Genomic DNA, 14,442 nt, shown 5'->3' with positions numbered 1-14,442 from the left:
GCCTTCGCTGTCACCTGCTCATCTTGAGAAAGGGCACTGTGGCAGTGGCTGGGCGACCCGGAATGGACAATAAAAGAGGGGTAATAATCTCATTCCTCAAGTCTTTATAAAGAGTGCAAGCCAGAAGTGTGTGCGCCACCAATTCGGGACTGCCATCTCCACAGGGACATAAGCGTTTTTCATGTGGAATCTGTTGGGATCGTCCCTCAAATACAGCCCTCAAGTACGGTATTTTTTTTAGGAAAACATTTGGAGGGAGCACTTTGCACATGATCGAAGTCGCTCAGTCACTACATTTTGTTCCTTTTGAAGGGAAATACTAGGATCAGAAAGTGATAACTGCCTGAGGTTCAAAGATCCTACATCTCCCAAGATCCTACATGTGTTCTCAGCATAGCTGCCAAGTCTCCCGTTTTTCACGGGAAACCCCCGTATTTTAAACCGTTTCCCGCTGGCAGCCCAGATTGGAAAAAATCCCGTAAATCCCCCGGATTTCAGTACCTGCCAGGGAGGCTCCTTCTGCACATGTCTGGACATGCGCAGAACCGATTTCGAGTGCTCTGCCCATGTCTGGGCACCGGAAATTGGGTAAAGCGGCACCGGAAGTCGCTTCTGAGCATGTATGTACATGTGTAGAAGCGACTTCCGATGCCACTCTGCCCATATCTGGGCACCAGAAATTGGGCAGCGCCGGCACCGGAAGTTGCTTCTACTTATGTCTGGAAGCGACTTCCGGCACCGGCGCTGCTGATCCCGGATTTTTCTAACCAGGAGTTGGAAGGTATGGTTCTCAGCCATTTAGGTTCAGGTACCAGAATGCAATGAGAGAGGGAATAGCGACGGTTAACACTGAACATCTCTGGATTTGGTCTGCTCATGCCTCAGATGGACCCAAAGTATTTTGTTGTTGCCATTCGTCGGTCTTGAGAGGCAATGGAATACACCTCTGGGGGTGAAGACAAACTGAATTGACCTCCCCGAGGTGCAAGCCTGGGCAGTGTGTATGGAGGTCCTGGGCTGCCCAGGCAACAAGACCCCCCTCTCGGCCTCTCTGACGTGGTCCAAAAGAAAGCAGAGCAAGATGTTTAACATCAGCTTTGCTGCAGGAGTTGCTGGAAGGAGGCATGCAAGGCACCTTCTAACCATCTTAGGGACTCCACTCCGGATTTCTGTAGGGTTTACTCCTTAGCCTTTTCCTTCTTCCAAAGATGTCTCATGAGGCAGTGGAGGTTTAGGACTTTTTCCTTCTCCTAGATGGGCTGCCTTCCCAGGTTGGCAATTTCCCATCTGCCCCTCACTTCCCTCTGTAGCATGTGCAGAAACCGCCTTCTTGATCATTGGACCCACTCTTGGTCTCGTCCGCTCCATCCACCAAAACCTGACTTCACATGTAATTATTAATAATAATAATAATAATTTATTACCGTACTTACACCCCGCCCATAAAACATCAAACATTAAAAACTTCCCTAAATAGGGCTGCCTTCAGATGTCTTCTAAAAGTCAGATAGCTGTTTATTTCCTTGACATCTGACAGGAAGGCGTTCCACAGGGCAGGTGCCACCACCAAGAAGGCCCTCTGCCTGGCTCCTTGTCACCTCATTTGTCGCAGGGAGGGAACCGCCAGAAGACCCTCGGAGCTGGACCTCAGTGTCCAGCCTGAACAATGGGGGTAAAAGTTCATGACAACTTCGGAAATAAAATGAAACGAAAACTATCACGGCTGCTGCCTCTGAGAATGTGCAAAGTGCTTCTCTTTCCTCGGCGAATATCCACAGACAATGAACAAAGGGAAAGGGATTCCTAACCAGAGAACATAACATTTATAGGGAATAGATGCAAAGGAAGAGGTCATTTGGGGTTGGTGTGGCTGTAGGGGCAGGACTCAGAAATGCTCTGCCCACCTCAGTTGGTGCTCCTTTGCAGCATTCTTAAAAGAAACACAACCCCAGTGTTTCCTTTACAAGGGAATGACTTACCTGCATACCTCTAACCAGTGTCTTAGATACTCAGGAGAGAAACTCTTCCCCTTAGCTGCCAAGTATCCCGTTTTTCACGGGTAACCCCCGGATTTAAATCCGTTTCCCGCTCCCGTTCTCCCGAATGGAGAAAAATCCTGGAAATCCCCCAGATTTCCTACCTGCCAGGGAGCCTCCATTTTGGGTGCAGCTCTGCCCATGTGTGGGCACCGGAAATAGGGCAGAGCGGCACCGGAAGTTGCTTCTACGCATGCCTGGCGGCCATCTTGGTCGGGGCCGCTGGGCATGCGTAGAAGCGACTTCCGACGCCACTCTGCCCTATTTCCGGTGCCCACACATGGGCAGAGCGGCCCCAGAAGTTGCTTCTACGCAACTTCCGGTGCTGCACCGCTGATGATCCCGCATTTTTCAGCGGGAGACTTGGCAGGTATGCTCTTCCCAGTGCTGAATCATTTATGAACAAGTTAAAAAGCACAGGTCCAAAGGCGGATCTTTTGGGGAATCTGTGTTCTCTCCATTTGGAGAACTGCCTGCTTATTCCTGCTCTTTTCCTCCTTAACCAACTTAACCAATTTCCGATCCACACGAGGACCTCTGCTCTTATTCCTTGACTGCTAAGCTTACTCAGGAGTCGCGGGTGAGGTGCTTTGTCCAAAGCTTTGTGAAAATCCCAATGCACTGTGTCAACCGGATCGATGATAGGCCCTGCCGCAGCATTGGAAGCCCCAGCAGCTGCCGGGCAATGTCACTGGGATGTAAAAGTGGTGTATAAATATATTCTTGAGTCACAAACCCAGCAAAGCTTTTGCGTGTGTCATTCCCAGGCTAGATCGCTCATCATCAGCGAGTGGCTCCATCCGCCATCTGGCTTGGGGCTGGTGAAATCACAAACTCTCCAAGCCAGCTCATTATCCTGGTAAGCTTTCAGAAATGCCGACCGTTTTGCAAAGGATCAGCATCCTGAGCAGGGAGGGAATTTGCTGGATGGATGCAGGAAGCCAGCTGAATTTTTTTTAAATAAAAATAAAAATTACGAGGTGGTTATTAAACTATCGTGCCATGCCAAGTGCTCGGCGGAGCTGCCAGCTTGTCTGCATAATGGCTGCTCCTTCTCTCCTCGCCATCTGCAGGGTTTCATCATCCTCGTTGCAGTCGGCAGAAAGATTGTCCCCAGCAGCCGCACCCGTTGAGTGATGCCTCTTCCAGATTGGGTGTCGATATAAATCTGTGGTGCAAACACCTCCTGGGATATTCTGGATGCTTCAGACCACTGCCCCCATCTCAAAAAGGACATCGTAGAGCTGGAAACCGTACGGAACAGAGCAAGCAAAATGGCCAGACGTTAGGAGTGCCTTCCTCCTTGAGATGGCGTCATAGAATTGGAAAGTTGGAAGTTACCCCAAGGGGCATCTAGTCCAACCCTCTGCAATGACGGAATCACTGTTTAAAGACTTCTAGACAGGTGGTCACCCAAGCTCTGTTTGAAAACATCCATCGAAAAGAACCTGCCATCTTCCAAGAGTTCACCTGTGGAACAGCTCTTACTGTCAGAAAGTTCATCCTGGGAGCGCAGCCTGGGAGGTCATTTTGGACTCACAGCTGTCCATGGAGACACAGGTCAATTCTGTGTCCAGGGCAGCTGTCTACCAGCTCCATCTGGTACGCAGGCTAAGACCCTTCCTGCCCGCGGACTGTCTCGCCAGAGTGGTGCATGCTCTGGTTATCTCCCGCATGGACTACTGCAATGCACTCTACGTGGGGCTACCTTTGAAGGTGACCCAGAAACTACAACTAATCCAGAATGCGGCAGCAAGACTGGTGACTGGGAGCAGCCACCAAGACCATTTAACACTTGTCCTGAAAGACCTACATTGGCTCCCAGTACGTTTCCCGGCACAATTCAAAGTGTTGGTGCTGACCTTTAAATCCCTAAATGGCCTTGACCCAGTATACCCGAAGGAGCGTCTCCACGCCCATCGTCCATACTGAAGTCCAGCTCTGAGGGCCTTCTGGCGGTTCCCTCCCTGCGAGAAGTGAGGTTACAGGGAACTAGGCAGAGGGCCTTCTCGGTGGTGGCGCCCGCCCTGTAGAACGCCCTCCCTTCATATGTCAAGGAAATAAACAACTATCTGACTTTTAGAAGACATCTGAAGGCAGCCCTGTTTAGGGAAGTTTTTAATGTTTGACGTTTTATCGTTGGAAGCCATTCAGAGTGGCTGGGTAAACTCAGCCAGATGGGCAGGGTATAAAGAATAAATTATTATTATGTTATTGTTATCATCCTCATGTTTAGTTGAAATCTCCTTTCCACTCCACTATGCCAAGCCTGTGGAGCTCGTCTTGAACAGGTGGTTTTGGGTCCCTCCACAATGGTGTTGGATAACTTCAGCATCCATGTCGACTAGGCCTCAAGTGCTCCCGCTCAGGACTTCATGGTCTCCATGGCAACCAAGGGGCTGTCCCAATACATTAGTGGTCCCACCCATGTGACTGGACAAACCCCTGACCTGGTCTTTGCTGGCTGGCTTGGTTCCATTCATTGGATGGCTTGTAATGAGACTGTTGCCATGGTTAGGTTATTCCCAGGTCAGATTTGGATTGACCAGGACGCTATCCAACTCCTTAGCTCATGGGTCAGCAAACTAAGGCCTGCGGGCCGGATCAGGCCCAATTGCCTTCTAGATCCGGCCTGTGGATGGTACGGAAATCGCCGCGTGGATCGCCAGAGCACGCGTTCTTTCCCTCTTCCTCCCTTTCCCTCACACGACAGCGCTTTCCCCCTCAGGGCCAGAGCAATTTTGTCCCACACCAAGCACCATCGACGACGGGAGTCGGCTTGCCCGCCTGCCTTCCTGTGAAGGGGGCGTGTGACACCGCTGCCGGCTGCTGCTGTTTTTCTCCTGCTCCTCCTCCCTCTCCCTCAGTCCGCCCTTCCTTCCTTCTCTGCGCCCCTTTTTCGCGCCCCTTCCTCCCGCGCTTTCTTCATCGCCACCTGCCTGCCTGCCTCCCTCCCATGGCGTTCAGGCAGGTTGTTGCGGTGGCTGCGGCTGCCACTTGCGAGTTGGCGGGCAGCTCTGTCTTCTTCTCCGCGGTGCCTCTCGGAAAGCAGCAACAGCAGGTGGTGGGTAAAAGCTCCGGCGACGCCCCGGTTCCCCTACCTCTGTCCGCGGCTCCTCCTCCGGGACTGCTGCTTCTGTCTTCGCTGGCCAACGCAGCTTCCTGCCCCGCCATGGCACCTGGCTGGCTGGAGAAGCCCAACTGCAGCTATTGGGACAACAACTGGGACAGCTAAGGTGAAGCATCTTCAGGCCACTTTGTGGGCAGGTGAAAACCGTTCATATTTCCCCCCCAAAATATAGTCCAGCCCCCCCACAAGGTCTGAGGGACAGTGGACCAGCCCCCTGCTGAAAACGTTTGCTGACCCCTGGCTTAGCTGAAGCGTAGGACAAATTGGGATTTGTTTATTTGTTTGTTTCATAAAATTCAATACACCGCTTGATTGTTTAAGGAAGCCCTCAGAGTGGTTTACGAAAAGGACAAAGGAGTGAAATGATCACCGGGGGGGGGGGAATAACAGCAATAATTTAAAACTTTCAAAAAGTTAAATTTGCAGATTAAAACTCACATCAACTTTCTAAACATCTGGGTAGGCTTCCCTAAACAAATATGTTCTCAGCCGGCGCCAAAAAAGAGTACAGTGAATGCACCTGCCTGAAATCAATAGGCAGGGAGTTCCAAAGTGCAGACATTGTCAGAGTTAATGGTCGAGCTCTTACAAATACGAAGTGTTTTTGGGTGGTCTGTCTACGGACAATGGAATCAGAAGAATTACTGAATGCTCTGGGATGTTTCTTGACTGACCCTCCTTTTAAGGCTGTGGTCTTACGACTGAAGGACAAGCTGGTCAACGCTCTCAAACGGCTGCTCCGAAGCGCCCTCTCTGCACCTGGTCTTTTGGGTGGCACTGTGCCCTGTCTTTTTATTCTATTGCCTTATATATTTTTGCAAACCGCTTTTAGGTTTTGGTTTTAACCATCGAGCGGCGCACAAATTTCATGACCGGAAGAAAGAAACATTTCCGACAAACAAACAAATGCTGAATATATAAACCTGCCCTGGATGTTTTGCGTAAGCAGCTGTGTGAAAAGGACACCCCGAAAAACAGAGAACAAAATCCTCACCAGAATCGGTGATGGATGGGGGGGGGAAGGGAACCCGTGGAAGAAGGATATTACATACGAGTCCGCGGAGAGTTCTCAGTACCAGGGAGTGCAATAGCCTCTTGGCTTCTGAGCAGAACTGGATGCCAGCGGATTTGATGGGAATGTGGCGTTGATGTTGGGGAGGGTGTTAGACCGGGATTAGTAACCTGGTGATGTTTTGACTGGCCCGGAATCCATGTTTTGACTATGACCCATGCCACCAGGGAGCAGGGCTGCTGCCTTCGCACTAGAAATGCCTCCGTAGCTTTCAACACCGGGTGTGGGGAAGGCAGTTGGCTGAAGGAGAGGGCATTCCTCTTACACTCAATGCCCTTTTGCTCCTGCCATGGGCACCCTCAAGGCATTGGATGGACGTGCAAGGGAACTTCAACGACCAGCAGCTTTTGACAGACGTGTGGAAGACGGCGGTCAGTGGAGGGGCCAACGTGGCGACTTGACAATGGAAAATAGTGCTGGGCGGAAATTTCATTCTGCATCCCTCCCGCCAGCGCCTTCTCCATGTGCCATAATATGTCAGGTAATGTGAACAGAAATTCCATTCAGAAGTCACCAAAGGAAGGAGAAGACCTCAGTGAAATCCCTACCAAAATTAAATTGCGGAACTCACTGCCACAGGAGGCAAGGATGGCAACCAACTTGGGTGGTTTTAAAAGAGGACTGGGCAAATTATTGGAGGATAAGTTTATCAGTGGCTACTAGCCGTGGTGGGGGCCATGCTCCACCACCATGGTTAGAGGCAGTGATGCTTTTGGAATACCAGTATCTGGAAACCATAGAAGGAGATGATGCTCTTGTGTTTAGATCCTGCTTGTGGGTTTACCGCAGGCATTTGGCTGCTTACTGTAAGATCAGGAAGCTGGGTCAGATGGGCCATTGGGGCCCGTTGCAACACTGAGCAATGCACTTTCTTTCCTGTTTAAAAATACTTTTTATTGATTTTCTTTTCTCATAACAAACATTCAATACCATCATTCAACATCCATTTTCTAGCTCTCCCCCCCTGTTGACTTCCCCCAGCTTCCATTTCTGGGTTATTACACCAAATGTTACATTCTGCTGTTTATACATAATGTGCTGCTATCACTAATTATGTTTCTTGTGCTCTGTAAATAAAGTTGCAAATGTTTATTTAAATCCTGCCAAGGAGTACATTTTTTTTTTTGTTTCTGCAAGTATGTTGTAAAAGGCTCCCATTCTTTTCCAAAGTCACTATTGTCCTTTTCACGCAGTTTGTCCGTTAACTTTGCCGATCATAGTTCATCCATTTTTCTTGCCATTGTTCTTTAGATGGCATTTCTCTAATCTTCCAATTTTGTGCTATTAGAGTTCTTGCTGCTGTAGTAGCCTACATACGGTAAATAAATTTCTTCGGCATTCCTTGCCCTAAAATACCTATCAAAAAGGCTTCTGGTTTTTCCACAAAGGTTACTTTAAACACCTTTTTCAATTCGTTATGTATCATTTCCCAAATTTTTCAAATAATCTTACAATTCCCACCATAGAATCATAGAGTTGGAAGAGGCCGCAAGGGCCATCCAGTCCAACCCCCTGCCAAGCAGGAAACACCCTCAAAGCATGTGATAAAATGCACTTTCTCCCCCTCTGCACATTAGCTGTCCACATGGAGACCAACGCATGGGTAGAAGTTATCACAGAGGCCAGTGCGGTGGTTTTGTGCCGGTAAGGCCAGGAAGAAGGTGTGGTGTCACCCACAAGCTCTGCTTCCAGATTTCCTTCATTCCTAAGCCAAAGGAAATAAAAGCAAAGGCGGAGGGGTTGAGACGTTCCGAGAGGGATCGTGAATGCCTTCCCAGGAGGTCCCACACTGATTTTTCCACGGTTCGTGGCCCCGTCACTGAGAAGCCTTGAGAAATCAATAGAGAGCCTTGCACTGCCTCCTAGCTCAGCTATCCACCCCGCGCAGCACTTTAATTACTCCCTGCCTTCCGTGCGTTTTGGACACTGAAGTCTATCACCCCTTAAGCTGCCCGCCCGACTCCTCGGTTCGCAAAACAAGGTAGACACCAGCTCAGGCGGCCGATGGCAAGCCGGTCACACAAGTATTATGTTTTTCCTCTCGCGGTCTACAGTTTCACCACCGTCGGAATTATACGGCCAAGTCTACCCTAGGAATAATGGCTCCATTCACTTTCCCCTGAGACCAAGGCTAATGCAGATGGCAAACACCAGAGCGGGGGAAATTAGCTTCTTGTTTCATGCGACGACTCCCATCCAGAAGCAAATTTTGTTTTTGTTTACTGGGTAGGCCCGGCCGTGGCTCCAAAGAATGCAGCTGTCTGTCTGAAGGGAAAGGCGAATTCCACACTGGTGCCTTATGAGGGGAGGCATTCCGAAGTCACATCGGGGAATCTGGCATCCGGCACAGGATTCAGCATCTTGAGAAGTTCGCTTTTCATTGTTTCTGCCCTTTTTTTAAAAAAATAATAATAATAATTAAAAAGCAAGTTTTTAGCTCTTAAATCTGTGGGGGTTATTTTGGAACTGTGCAAGCAAAGACCATTTCAGGTGGAGGCTGAGCGGAATTTCCACAATCTGCTTTTGTTCGTTTCTCAGGGAAAGAGCAGAGTAACAAATGAAGCAATATTTTACAGATTTGCACCAGATATCCATGTTTGCAAGTTCAGCTCCTCCCTCCCCCCATAACAGTTGCTGGTGAAATTAATCTCCAGTGGATCAGAACACTTCACCTGTGCCTTTCGCAGAGTTTCAGGATCCATCAGACGGAAAAGGATCTATGAGCATCTGTTGTTGTTTAGTCATTTAGTCGTGTCTGACTCTTCGTGACCCCATGGACCAGAGCACGCCAGGCACTCCTGTCTTCCACTGCCTCCCGCAGTTTGGTCAGACGCATGTTAGAAGCTTCGAGAACACTGTCCAACCATCTCGTCCTCTGTCGTTCCCTTCTCCTTGTGCCCTCCATCTTTCCCAACATCAGGGTCTTTTCCAGGGAGTCTTCTCTTCTCATGAGGTGGCCAAAGTACAGTCGAGGAGTGGAGGACGAAGATGATGGACTATGCAGAACTAGCTAAGCTGACCCACGGGATCCGTTACCAGGGGGAAGCAAAGTTCCAAAAAGAGTGGTGTAAGTTTGTGGAATATATCGAGAAGAACTGTAGAAGTTTGAGGACACTTGCAGGACTAAAATAAATACTGCCAATTGACTTTGAATAAGTAGGTTAAAGAAACTGCAGGACTAGAGCGTAAAAACAAATCCAAAAGACAGGAGGGAGGGGAGTCTCTCTTTTTTTCTTTTTCTTCATTTTTGTTATCATTTTTTGTTAAATGTGATTGTAGGGGATAGTGGATGTATTTGTTAAATGTTTGTCATTTGATGTGTTTATGTGTGGTTATGTGGAAAATTAATAAAAATTTCTTTGAAAAAACAACAACAAAGTACTGGAGCCTCAGCTTCAGGATCTGTCCTTCCAGTGAGCACTCAGGGCTGATTTCCTTCAGAATGGATAGGTTTGATCTTCTTGCAGTCCATGGGACTCTCAAGAGTCTCCTCCAGCACCATAATTCAAAAGCATCAATTCTTTGGCGATCAGCCTTCTTTATACCTCAGAAGTCAAACAGAATCCATTCCGGATGTCTGTTTGACTTCCAAAACGTTCAAAAACCCAAGTGCGGCTTCTGATTGGCTGCAGGAAGCTCCTCCCCATCAGATGTTCGGCTTCCGAAAGAACGTTCGAGAACACTCACTTCTGAGTTTTGATGATTCAGGAGCTGGAACGTTCGACTCCCAGGGCGTTCAGGAGTCGAGGTACGACTGTATATAAAAACATAACATATTAAACTTTTTTTAAAAAAAAAAACCTTCCCTATACAGGATTGCCTTTAGACAGCTTGGGAGTCGAATAACTCCATACTCTCCAACATTTCTCCAATGAAAATAGGGACATCCTAAGGTTCAGTTCAGTTCAGTTTTATTACAGCAAAAGCCAGCAAGACAAAGTACCATAATTCCAAACAAAACAACAGCAATAACACCACCGGAAGCAGAACAGTTACACAAAAGGAATTTGCAATGTATTAGTCAATAGAAGAGATTTACGTTTCTTAATAGCTAAAGTGCAGAATTCGGCCACATCATATGGTACTGGACTTGAGGAATCTTCCAGAAGGAATTTTCGTAAGATTTCGGAGGAGAATTCCAAATAATATTGCAAGGGTATGAATTTTGATAAAAGGGGTAAAATAAGTCGAGCTCGTTCTTCACTAGAAAATTCACAAAATAAAAGGATGTGAGTGACAAATTCTACCTTATTGAACATGCAAGGGCAAAGGCGGTCATGAATTGGTACCCGCATCATTTGCCATACAGCACAGCTGAGGGAATTGCCTCAAAACGGGCTCTGGAAAAGGCCCATCTATAGGCTTCATTAGTGATGTTAGATAAGTTAGGGGCAGCTGCAAAGTTAGGCCACGATTTTAAACATTTGTAATTCTCCGGGAGTAAGGCATCTTCTTGTTGTAATTCAACATCGTGAAGTCTCTGAGTAATAATGATTTTTGCCTTATTCAAAGTTCCATTAAAAAGATCTTCAGGATTTAGGCCAATTTGTTTGATCTTATTCGCTATTTGAGTAAGCCAGGGTGGATAGGGAACTGCAGCCAGGACATTCTGGGGTCAGATAAAAAACCGGGACAGCTTAGAATCATAGAATCATAGAGTTGGAAGAGATCACAAGGGCCATCCAGTCCAACCCCCTGCCAAGCAGGAAACACCATCAAAGCATTCTTGACATATGCCTGTCAAGCCTCTGCTTAAAGACCTCCAAAGAAGGAGACTCCACCACACTCCTTGGTAGCAAATTCCACTGCCGAACAGCTCTTACTGTCAGGAAGTTCTTCCTAATGTTGAGGTGGAATCTTCTTTCTTGTAGTTTGAATCCATTGCTCCGTGTCCGCTTCTCTGGAGCAGCAGAAAAGAACCTTTCTCCCTCCTCTATATGACATCCTTTTTATATATTTGAACATGGCTATCATATCACCTCTTAACCTTCTCTTCTCCAGGCTAAACATACCCAGCTCCCTAAGCCGTTCCTCATAAGGCATCGTTTCCAGGCCTTTGATCATTTTGGTTGCCCTCTTCTGGACACGTTCAAGCTTGTCAGTATCCTTCTTGAACTGTGGTGCCCAGAACTGGACACAGTACTCCAGCTTCTCTAAATCAAGGGCGTCCCTGGAAAATAGGGACACTTGGAGGGTCTGCAATAGCTAGAGGAGGCAAGCAAAATGCAAGGGAGATAGGGAAAGATACAGGAAACTGAATGCAGATTTCCAAAAAACAGCAAGGAGAGACAAGAGGGTCTTCTTAAATGAGCAATGCAAAGAAATCGAGGAAAACAATAGAATGGGGGAAACCAGAGATCTGTTCAAGAAAATTGGAGATATGAAAGGAACATTTCGTACAAAGATTACCATAATCAAGGACAAAAGTGGTAAGGACCTAACAGAAGCAGAAGACATCAAGAAGAGGTGGCAAGAATACACTGAGGAATTATACCAGAAAGATATGGAGGTCTCGTACACCTCAGGTAGTGTGGTTGCTGACCTTGAGCCAGACATCTTGGAGAGTGAAGTCAAATGGGCCTTAGAAAGCATTGCTAATAACAAGGCCAGTGGAAGTGATGATATTCCAGCTGAACTATTTAAAATTTTAAAAGATGATGCTGTTAAGGTGCTACACCCAATATGCCAGCAAGTTTGGAAAACTCAGCAATGGCCAGAGGATTGGAGAAGATCAGTCTACATCCCAATTCCAAAGAAGGGCAGTGCCAAAGAATGCTCCAACTACCGCACAATTGCGCTCATTTCACACGCTAGCAAGGTTATGCTTAAAATTCTACAAGGCAGGCTTAAGCAGTATGTGGACCGAGAACTCCCAGAAGTGCAAGCCGGATTTCGAAAGGGCAGAGGAACCAGAGACCAAATAGCAAACATGCGCTGGATTATGGAGAAAGCTAGAGAGTTCCAGAAAAACATCTACTTCTGCTTCATTGACTATGCAAAAGCCTTTGACTGTGTCGACCACAGCAAACTATGGCAAGTTCTTAAAGAAATGGGAGTGCCTGATCACCTCACCTGTCTCCTGAGAAATCTCTATGTGGGACAAGAAGCTACAGTTAGAACTGGATATGGAACAACTGATTGGTTCAAAATTGGGAAAGGAGTACGACAAGGTTGTATATTGTCTCCCTGCTTATTTAACTTATATGCAGAATTCATCATGCGAAAGGCTGGACTAGATGAATCCCAAGCAGGAATTAAGATTGCCGGAAGAAATATCAACAACCTCAGATATGCAGATGACACAACCTTGATGGCAGAAAGTGAGGAGGAATTAAAGAACCTTTTAATGAGGGTGAAAGAGGAGAGTGCAAAATATGGTCTGAAGCTCAACATCAAAAAAACCAAGATCATGGCCACTGGTCCCATCACCTCCTGGCAAATAGAAGGGGAAGAAATGGAGGCAGTGAGAGATTTTACTTTCTTGGGCTCCTTGATCACTGCAGATGGTGACAGCAGTCACGAAATTATAAGACGCCTGCTTCTTGGGAGAAAAGCAATGACAAACCTAGACAGCATCTTAAAAAGCAGAGACATCACCTTGCCTACAAAGGTCCGTATAGTTAAAGCTATGGTTTCTATGGTTTTCCCAGTAGTGATGTATGGAAGTGAGAGCTGGACCATAAAGAAGGCCATAGCTGCCAAGTTATCCCTTTTTTACAGGGATTTTCCCTTATGCTGAATAGGCTTCCTCGTGAGAAAAACGAAAACTTGGCAGCTATGAAAGAAGGCTGATCGCAGAAGAATTGATGCTTTTGAATTATGGTGCTGGAGGAGACTCTTGAGAGTCCCATGGACTGCAAGAAGATCAAACCTATCCATTCTTAAGGAAATCAGTGAGTGTTCTCGAACGTTCTTTCGGAAGCCGAACATCTGATGGGGAGGAGCTTCCTGCAGCCAATCAGAAGCCGCACTTGGGTTTTTGAACGTTTTGGAAGTCAAACAGACTTCCGGAATGGATTCTGTTTGACTTCTGAGGTATAAAGAAGGCTGATCACCAAAGAATTGATGCTTTTGAATTCTGGTGCTGGAGGAGACTCTTGAGAGTCTCATGGACTGCAAGAAGATCAAACCTATCCATTCTGAAGGAAATCAGCCCTGAGTGCTCCCTGGAAGGACAGATCGTGAAGCTGAGGCTCCAATACTTTGGCCACCTCATGAGAAGAGAAGAATCTTTGGAAAAGACCTTGATGTTGGGAAAGATGGAGGGCACTAGGAGAAGGGGACGACAGAGGACGAGATGGTTGGACAGTGTTCTCGAAGCTACGAACATGAGTTTGACCAAACTGCGGGAGGCAGTGCAAGACAGGAGTGCCTGGCGTGCTCTGGTCCATGGGGTCACGAAGAGTCGGACACGACTAAATGACTAAACAACAACAGTTATAGGTTACTCAGCGATTTTGTGAGGAGGGTTTATCAGCTCCCCTTTTGCTCTAAAATTCAGAATACTCACCCTTTGCTTTTCTTGTATAGTCAGGTTTAAACAAGGAGGCCTGCTGCCCCAATGGTGCCTTTGAGACTCTGTCCACCTACATTGGTATCAGATGTTGCTAACAGGTCATGGAGTTCAAACAGAGCCTGTCTTCTCAGGTGTGTCAAGGAGAGGTCAAAGAGGATAAGGGGTGTGTTTGTGTGTGTTGCTAGTTACATTCTCTTGAGTTACTTGATGAATGCAATACAGGAGGGCCTTCTCTGGTGTAGGGGGCTTCTGAACATAGGAAGAGTCTGCTGGATCAGGCCAGGGACCCATCTAGTCCAGCATCCTGTTCTCACAGTGGCCAGCCAGGTGCCTGTGGGAAACTGGCAAGCAGAATTGGAGCACGTGAGCACATTCTCCCCTCCTGCAAATTCCAGCAACTGGTACTCAGAACTTTGCTGCCTCTCCAACTGTGGAGAGGCAGAGCACAGTCATAATGTATAGCAGCCATCGATAACCCTTTCCTCCTCCATGAATTTGTTTAATCATCTGAAAAAGATTTTAAAATATACTTTTCCCAAAAAACCAGAAGCATTCTTGTTAGGAATTATAGGACAAGAGATTACAAAGGAGGACAATATACTATTTTTGTATGCGACAACTGCGGCTAGGACATTGTTAGCCCAAAAATGGAAAACTCAGGACTTACCGACGATTGAAGAGTGGCAGA

This window comes from Zootoca vivipara, chromosome 12 (genome assembly GCF_963506605.1).
Source record: "Zootoca vivipara chromosome 12, rZooViv1.1, whole genome shotgun sequence".
NCBI classification, from domain to species: Eukaryota; Metazoa; Chordata; class Lepidosauria; order Squamata; family Lacertidae; genus Zootoca; species Zootoca vivipara.
Note: the sequence above shows the minus strand (reverse complement) of the source record.